Source organism: Lepisosteus oculatus, chromosome 11, assembly GCF_040954835.1.
Source record: "Lepisosteus oculatus isolate fLepOcu1 chromosome 11, fLepOcu1.hap2, whole genome shotgun sequence".
NCBI lineage: Eukaryota > Metazoa > Chordata > Actinopteri > Semionotiformes > Lepisosteidae > Lepisosteus > Lepisosteus oculatus.
In genome coordinates, this window is record NC_090706.1 from 16,670,438 (window position 1) to 16,680,437 (window position 10,000).

A 10,000-nucleotide genomic window follows, 5' to 3' on the forward strand; every position below is an offset into this window, starting at 1 on the left:
CTGAGGATCTGCGCCTGTGGCTGGAAGGGTGCTGGAATCCTACTCCCTTGGGCTCCCGAGCAAGGCCCTTAACCCCAACTGCTCCAGGGGCGCTGTACAATGGCAGACCCTGCGCTCTGACCCCAGGCTCTCTCCCTGTCTGTGTGTCTCATGGAGAGCAAACTGGCGTATGCGAAAAGACAAATTCCTAATGCAGGAAACTGTAAAGGGTTGATAAAGTGATGTTATTCTTATGATTATTAAAATAGTTGTTCGGGAAGAGAACTTTGTTACAGTTCAGTTTTTGTCATACGTATGATAAACACACGCTCATGTTACGCTCTTTAGTTTTCGGTGGCCCGAGATCCAGTCTCTGCTGTGCCTCTTGGACGCCAGCCCGCAGTGTCCGTGTGGCGATCTGGTTTTCACGCTCCCCGGGGCCGTGTCTGACGGACGCTGTACCGTCTTCACAGAGATGCCCCGGCTGGCCTAGTGAGAGAATTAACTCGGCGCCGCCGCAGGCCACGCGGCTTAGTGCTGGGGTGTGCGGCTCAAACTATTTACAATCGCAGTGACGCAGGAGGGGAAAAAAAGCTTGAAAACCCATTTGGGGATTTGACGTGTAGAGTTGAAACTCCGCGTGGGTATAAAAATGCGGCAGGGAAGGTTGAGGGGGGTGAGGTTTAGGAACACGAAAGGAAATCAGGCTCAACGTCCCGAGGGAAACAGCTCGCACGCTTCGCGGGAGGACCTGCCGCTAACGCGCACCCTGAACGGCTCGCCAGCGCCAGACTGAGCCCGCAAGGCTGTGGACTGCACCCACATTCATAGCCGGCCGCTCGCAAAAGCCCCGGAATACAAATGGAGCCCGGCGCCCCGACCACCGCAGCAACAGGGGTCCATTTCCCTAAGCGGGCCGTCAAAATGGCGACCCGGGGGGCGTCCTCGCATTTTGTAGGCAGCACGATCGTGATCCTGTCGTCGTACGCCGTAACCACGCTGGCCATGAACTGCGCCAAGCAGATCAGCGAGAAGAAGCACAGGCCGAGCTCGGACTAGCGCCTTCCGGGACCGCCGCTCTGAAAGAAGTTGTAGCCTTTTGGAGGTTTTTATTTGTCAGTATTATTTCAAATTATTCGCCATAGCCCGAGGGCGAGCAGGAGCAATCCCAAGCTCTGGGCCTGGATTCAGAGGGAGGGGAAATCGCGGGGTTTTATTTAGCAAGGTATTATCTGAAAGGAGGAGAGGAAATGTCACCATCTGCAATGGACACAGTTGCTATACCAACGGCAATCCTTGGCAACTCTACAGTACGGGGAGCCGTGAATCAGACGTGAATGTGCTTTAACTGAGCGTTAAAAAGCCAAATGTGCAAACAACTCAACGCAGAAGGGTATTAATTTTCCAGTCAGCCTAGATTTGTTTGTTTCTTAATTACGGTTTAAACTGTTTGACAGTCTTTACACGACGTGTACATTTTTAGAACATGGGGGGAAAAAACACGTTTGAGGCACCGGATGCCTCACTCCAGTCTGCTTTTTAGAAGTTATTTTATTTTTAATTATTTAAGCCCCCCAGTCACACTTATAGCCTGTGGGGCCAGAGGACTGAGCATGTTTTGATCAAACCTGCTACAGTCTCTGCGACGCGGCCCAACAAGGACAGAATGAAACTGATCCATCACAACAGGACAGACTACGTCTAACGCGTCGACCTCATGCAAACCGGTCGTATGACTGACTCAACGCCGCTGTGGTCCAAAATTCAAGTGGCTCTGTGCCATGCTTGCACAATGATTTCAAGATTCATAACGTCAACCCTTCCGTGTTCAGACAGCGAAGATCGCCGTCAACCGATGCCCAGATGCCTTTGTGTACCCGTCAGAGGCCGCCCTACAATCCCAGGAGGCGGCTGTGCAAAGTTCGGAAAGTGCAAAACAATTTGCGAGTAAAAGACGTTCTGCGGAGCTGCAATGCTGGACGTTGCCACAAGGGGGCGTCACTCAAGTAGCCGGAATCTGGACGACAAGACCTCGCAGTCCGGGTCACATGCGGAACAGGCGGAGAACAACCCTCGGAAACGAGCAACCCCGTGAGAAGCGGGTTTGAAGCGGCTGCCCCACCTTCAGACCACCTGGGGGAACACCATTATTTTTCAACAGGACATGACATTAATGAGAAAGTTAAAAAGAAACGTTCTTGTGGTCCGTGTTTTATATCTCAGACCCCGTGCGCTGCTTTGAGGCTCAAAGAGCATCGAAGTGATGTTTTGATTTCATGTATTTCATTAGCTGATGTCTGTTATAAAAAGATAGCCGGTTGCTAAGAGATATTGCACATCGCAAATAGAATTATCCTCAACATAATATGATTGTTTTCTATACTACAATAAATCATTTTAAGTCATCCGTCTACAGATAGCGCTCCCCCCCCAGAACTGGCTCTCTGTGTTTATTGGGTCATTAACTGCTTGACTGCCTTTTTTTCTTTCTATACAGAATAAAGTACATACAGTATATCGATCTGTCTGTGACCTTATTATGCACGAACAATCCCAAGTCAAGTAACGTTAAGAAACACCTTGAAAAACGACAGTATAACGTCATAAAGGTCAGATATTATTCCACTGTTTTCCCCCACTTGGAGATCAGATTTTATTCATTTACAAAAGGTACGCGTTTTCAGACAAGGAATGTTTGACATGGGATTCCTCTGTGTGTTCCGGCAAGACATACTAGTAGGACAATTGGTCCTGGTTTGTGTCTGTGGCCCGTGATGGACTGATGTACTGTCCATTGCCAAAAAAGCCCTCGTGTTTCTTAAATGTAGAAAGCAGGCTTGAGCACCCGGAATAAATGCCGAGAAACTAACGATTACTCGGACACCAACACTTTCCGTTTGTCCCTGTGCCCTACAGCGCACAGCTGGGGCTCAGGTGTGATGCCGGTCGCTTAAAGCACACGTACCTGACACCTGGTAGCAGGTAAATACAGCCGACACACCTTAAGAGGCTGAGCTGGCGAAATGCTGTTGTCTTTCTTTCGACTTTTCAGCGTGGAATTAGGCTCTGCGTGTTTCTGAGGTAAAACATACGGCGCTTGCAGTTTCCTGAAAGTAACCCAAACAGAGCTCTTCAGATGTTTTCAATTAGACGTCAGAAAGAACTACCGGCCTGACGTCCCTCTGAAGAGAGAGGCTCTCTCGTGCGTCGGATTTGACTCTCTTACTCACTGGTCAGCGAATCGGATTGAAATCTGCAAGACTTGCATTCCCGCGGAGGGTTCGGTAGGGAGAGAGCAGATTTCGGCAGATTTCAGCTGCTGCAGGTCTTAATTTCAGTACCAAGGACAGAGTCTGTCGTGAAATCCCGGAACGCAACAAAAAATGTGTTCTTCTTCTTCTGTATTATTTTACCTGCGCTCAGGTGATACATTCTGAAGTAAATAGGTATATTTTTGTGATATATTACAAAAAATATACATTCAGTTTGATAAAATATTTGAATTGGTTGAATTACACGGACGGATCAATTGAATAAGCTTTCACTAAGACTTCGCTTTGTAAGATTGTGCTTAAATTTATAATACCACTGCCTTTATCTGTGTTTTCGTGAAAAGTGACTAGCAATGAAGGGAGCGACCTTAACTTTTTTTTTACACTATCATTCCCAAGCACATTCAGCTCTTTTCATATTTCAACACATCAATACCCCCGGTCAATAAACCAATGTTCGACGCGTTTGTGTTCGTGTCTGTTCCCTTTAAAGGTTCGGTGTTGTGTCGCATATTTGTTAGCTCTGCGTCACAGTGGTTGAATTTCGTCGGTGGGGAACTGCAGCGTTTTTCCCGCGTGTCTCATTTCCAGACAGTGTCACCAACACGTTCTAACCCCACCCACCATTTCCTAACTCGCAGCGTGGGAGCCGGCGCCTATTCCAGCAAGCAAAGAGCGCAAGGCGAGACACACCCAGTAGGGGACGCCAATCAATCGCAGGGCAGACACACACATACTCACACCAGGTGCAATTTGCCCAGATGCTAACTAACCTACTTAACCTACTGTGGGAGGATACCCACGCAAACAAGAAACAAGCTTACAAATTCCACATAGACTGCTTACCGGGTCCGGATTTGAACCCAGGGCCGTCCTAATTTGTTCAAGAAAAAAAAAAAACATTTTGGTGCGTCTCGTTAATCCCTAACGGAGGAACGGGGAATTTAGAGGGCATCTAACCACCCACCAAAGTATTTCGGAGGCTGGAAATAACCCGAAATAAAATTCTTAATTCTTTAATGTCACACATTCAAGGATGTCTTTTGACACAATGTCACCGCGAGAAAACAAGTCCGTCAGGTAAACTAACATGAATATGTAATATTTTTGTAACGACGGCGCGTCTAGTTTCTCACTTGTCGCTTTTCATAAAGGCGCTGCCCTGACTCGCAGCCACACTGTCTCGAATAGGGCGGGTATCCGTGAAGTGTGGTTGCTATAGCAAAAAAAAAAAGAAAGTGGGAAAAAAAGCGTCTTACAGCTCACCTCAAATTATCGTCTCATATATGTAGTTTTTGACCCTGCTTTTTTTGGTTGTTTTTAAACGCAGCGCAGACTTTGTTTCTTACTTCAGATTTTGCTGTCAGCTAGCCCAGCTCTACTTAACCGGGTTTGGTGTCCGTTCGCTCCCTTCAACTCCAAACAGACGGGGGTGGAATACAGAACTGGATTCAGCGAATTTCGTTTGCAGCGGGTTTATGGGCAGTTTGTATCAAACGGAGATCACGGAGGGGAGTTGTTAATGTTTACAACTGTCTTGTAAACAGTTGTCTGAGAAAGTAAAGGCGCTGTTGTGCCTTCTTTGTAGCTCCAGTTACATGCTGGGACCACATTAAATCATTAGCTTATTAAACTTATTAATGTTTACCACCCAAGTCGCCTGCTTAGATTGCAGAATGCAGGTCTTCTTCATATTCCACGAATTCATAAAATAACAGTTGGCGGTAAAGCCTTTAGTTACAGGGCCCCCAGTTTATGGAACACCTCCCACCCCATATTCGGGATGCCGAGTCAATCTCAGTATTCAAATCCAGACTGAAGACCTATTACTTCAGCCTAGCCTACTCACACCTTACATTACAGGCTGCTGCAAGAGGCCCACCACATTGTGGATATATCTATCATTTAGGAGGAATCTCCTGTCTACAGAGATCTGCACACGGAAGACATGATGGCTGGATGGATAAATTCCCTCATCGTTTCCTTTCTTAAATTACATAATGTTAGCATGCCCAAAGGGGTTGGGCACCCAGTTGACCTTTATCCCTAGAGGTTTTTTCTCTCCTTACTAAGGAGTTTTTGGTTCCTCTCCTCTGTTGTCTTCTGGTCTTCTGTTCTGTATTGAAAAAAAAAATGTATCGTCAATTGTATTGTTAAGCGCCTTTGGGCAACCTTGTTGTGAAAGGCGCTATATAAAAATAAATTGAATTGAATTAAAGTTCACCGTCGAAACGGGCTCAGGTCGTGTCCCGGAAGAGCTGTACAAGGTCACGTTTCTCGGTTCAATTCTTAGTAGGCCTGTCTGGATTAATGCCGGAAAGCAATTAAGTGCATTCGGGCCTGTCACCAACAGCAGCAGGTGCGTGTCAATGTTACTAATGCGACCTGAGCGGTATGGCGGATATTAGCGATTAATTTACCGGAGTCTGCCTGTCTGCAGTCTGCCAATCCACGCTGTGGCCTCAGTGCGACTCCCACGAAAAAGTGCGAAAAAGAAATCACCGATATTTGTTACTGTAACGTATCTTTCCTTTTCGTATTAATTGCCAATTCACTGCTAAATTGGGTCAATTTTTCGCTGATTAATTACAAGTGTTGGTTTTATGGCTCACGTGTCTATCCCGTCTCGTGTACTGGACGTGTACGAAACGAAACACGGACGCAAGCAAGGGAGCGTTTAAACATTTTACACCAAAATGCGTTCGTTGTATTATTTCGGTATATGATAAGATCATATCATAATTCAGTCCTGAAACATTAAAGTGCAGGATCTTTGTACAGACAACTTCAGAATAGTTATAGCTTGGCTACCAACACGGAAAATGTCAGAGCGCTGGCGGCTCCTCTAATTGAAGACGATGAGCACCTTATTTACGGTGAGCGGCGATGGCGGGAGTCGCTGTCAGGAAACCGAGAGCGGCTTTTGTCTGTTTCTACAGAACCCACAGCAGCTGGTGACCAAAGGCGGAACGTCCTGTTCTTCTAACCTATTAATAAATGAACAGCCAGCCGTCGAGTTTGCACGACCAAGACAATTATATTCTCCAGCCGCCTGTAATAGCCCGGATGGGTGTGCGGATTAGCTCAGATCAGTAATATATATATATATGGTCCGGTATCTCCGTATTCTCAGAACTCCCATACTCGATAAACTTTTGCACTTTTTTTTAACTCTACATCTGGGTGTTTTCCCTCCTCCAGAAAGGAGAATGGGGAGGTTTTCTGTGGCGAGTGAGATGAGACTGCGGGTCGAGATGGACACTGGGTAGAAGGGCCGTGATGTGACCAGTGAGCTGTAATACATTAACATACAAAAATAACACTTCAGGCCGGGATAACGTGGAGTCCTAGTCTATGTTTAACTAATTCTGTTATTACGGTTCTTCTTGTTATTTGTTAGCCACGGCTGACAGAATCACTAACCTACCAATTAACACGCTGAAAAAGTCTATGCTAAGTCTTTCGTGCTGATTTTACGGATAGCTTTTGAAAACGGGACCACGTCTGTGTTCTTATCTAAGTTAGAGTGAAGAACCACACAATGAAATACGTCAATATAATATACGAAGGACAGAAGATTTCAGTCCTGTCTTTTGTTTGTACTATAAACAGGACGTATTAAGATAAACTTCATCAGCCATATACAATTTCTTGTATTGGGAATTTGTGTTTTCGCATACCCCAGCTTGCTCTCCGTGAGACACACACAGAGCGCAGGGTCAGCCATTTATACAGCACCCCTGGAGCAGTTTGGGTTAAGGGCCTTGCTCAGGGGCCCAATGGAGGAGGATTCTTCTGCCGGCCGCGTAATACGAACCGGTAATCTTCCAATCCCAGGTGTAGATCCTTAGCCACAGAGCCACCGCACTGTATGTCTTTGGAATGTTCCGGGATGTTTGTCCCTTTGTGGAAATGTCGATAATATTTTACATCTGCAGACACCAACAATCGAGGCACAGTTCGGCCCCTTTAAAATACAGCTGCTCGCGCAAACATCAGGTGACCTCTACAAGAGCGAGCCCTCAGGGGGGCACGCGTTTCCCCCGCGGGGCGGAAGACAAGGCCTGTATTAAACAGAATGAGATCGAGAGAGGTTGGATTACAGAAGTGACTCGCGCGAAATGTATCGCATAATGGAAAAACACAGTTATTGATCTCGAAAACAAGGAGCAGGGCCCGAAACCGGAACCCGCTCGTGACTTGCCTGCAGACTCACTGCGCGAGCTGATTTTGAAGGAGATGGGAAGGTGATGCGGCGATTTGAACATTTTAGCCACTTTCTTTGATGGATAAACCGTTTGCCTTTTTTTCCCTCGCCTGAAAGAGCCACTCCAGCTCTGCGTTTTAAAGCTGATGAAATAAATAGTAATTACTTAGGATAATAATAAAGAGAAACAAGGTGACCTCAATATAATAAAACAGAAGTTTAACTCTGAAAGACCTTCACATTCCAGGTGAGACACATATGTTAGCCTTCAGACTGCTCTATAAATGGCAATTACATAAGACACGTCATTTTTGAGTTATAGTAGTTCAGGTGGGTAGTTGCGTCAGCATGCGTAGGCTGCAAAGGAACAAGTAATAGGTTTATTCCATGCTGAAAAAAAGAAGAAAGAAAACACAACGTTTCGCCCGTGGAGCCTCCACGAAGAAGGCTCCACGGCCGAAACGTTGTGTTTTCTTTCTTCTTTTTTTCAGCATGGAATAAACCTATTGTATTTTTGAGTTATGGCTATTTGGCTGGCCCATACGCGGGTAAATCGCTCAGTACAGGCAAAACTGCATTATAGTGAGAGTGAAGTATGGACTTCGAAATATTTATCTGAAATATGAGGACTGGTCAAGTCCTCCTTGAACAACACCTCTGTCGAGCGCGCAATACGGAGTCTGATGAAGTTTCTGTTGTCTGTGCCCCCTCTCTCTCTCCAAGCCCCTAAATCCACGCGCAGCGTAGTTTTGTTTGCCCGGATACCCCGTACTCATGAGAAATCCCGAAATCCGAGATACTTTGTACGTTTTTATTGACTTATTCCATTGTACCTTTCCTCCCTCTCACTCTAAAATAAGAAAGTAGTTCAATCCTGTGTCTGACTTTTCTACCCTGAATCTGAAATAACGGTCCGCGTACACTTCAGTGTTGTCATTGGATGGGTACTTCCGTGTCAACGAATTAACAGCAGTGCTGGAGGGGGGGCGCGCCGGTTCCTCGGTTTCTACCTGTGATCCCGGCCAGGGCCGTGTGCTGTACACTCCCATCTGCCTCACGGAGCGCTAATACCCGCCCTGCCGGGATTAGCGCGGAGACGGCTGGTTTGGGATTACCGTTCAACTACTTTTTAGGACCATTTCCGTGTGTGCTGATCCCGGGACTTAACTCCGTAAGTGTTACAGCCGTGTCAGAGCAAAGAGGCACACCAGGGACGGGCTGCGTACCCAGAATTAAAATAATAAATCCCACTCTTTCCCTTTTTTGTAATGAAGAACAGACACGGGCACAGAAAATGCAGTTCAATAGAAAGAGCAGGGAAACCAGGTTCTCGCTGTTACAGTATCTCACCCTGTCTGCAGCAGAGGTAGCGTCGTGGAGGTGTTTTATCTCTTCGTCTTCACCCTGAGACATTCGCGAAAGCTCTTCCGAGAGGGCCGGTTAGGCCTAAGGGCTTGTCAATCAATGTCTGTGGGTTCCAATCGCGCGTGGGACACTACTGTTGCACTCCGCACTTCCAGGGTCGTAACTAGTTCGGTATCCCCTGGAAATCTGTATCCCCAACGAAATGCCCCACCTGCTCCACAAAACGTCCCAGGATGCTTAATATCATATTGTGCCTTCTGCTAATTGCGATCTGGGTGAAAAGGAGCCCGTTGCCTGTGTGCGTTTATATCGGTTTCAAGCGTTTGCTAGGGATTAAAGTAAAAAAAAAAACCGCCATGAAAGCTGAAAATCTTTTTGTACAAGACAGGGAAGCCCGAAATAAAGCAAGCAAAGGCTCCGTGTATCTTTGTCCTTGTACGTTATATATATCAAGTGTTTTTACATGTGCAGGATGAGAAAAATCAGGCGTCTCTGAGATAACGGCACATGCGCATTTCGGGAGGGGGACATTTCCAGGGGATACTGTAGTGGATACGACACCGGTACACAAACAGAGCTCGGTTATGATAAAAACGAGGCCACTTTTGCCTTCTGTGTGCTGAAGTAAAAATAATACGTTCTTCCAGAACTAAAAGAAACATTTAACACGCGGGAGCACGTTTGACAACACGTTCTGGGTCCAGACCGAGGGGATGGGATATTCTGTGTCTGTCCCTGTTTGTGTGGCCGAAGGGTTACACTGAATGTAACCTGAGGAGGAAGGGGCTCGGATTCAGTATTCTCAGCAAGGGCGCGGAGAGCAGCCGCAGACGGTGGCTGCTGGGATGTCATTAATACTGCCGCTCATCTCCTCGCCCTGAACCGTCCTGACCCCCCAGGTCTCAATGACGCGGGGGGCGCAAGACTGCGCCCGTGCCGGAGCGAGCCGTGACTCAGCGCCCAGACGAGCTTGTTGTTTTCCTCGGCTCGAGCGGGTAATGCCGCGGGGGCGAGGGCAGGCAGGGGGCGACGCCTCTGCCCTAATTTTCCATCGATTATAAAAAAACCTGCAACCAAACCGCCCCCACAAAGTAAATTGCATGCGTAAAGTGTTTACTTGTAGTGAAAAATAGAAAAACATTGATTTATACTGTACGGAGTAGCACATAATCTTGCC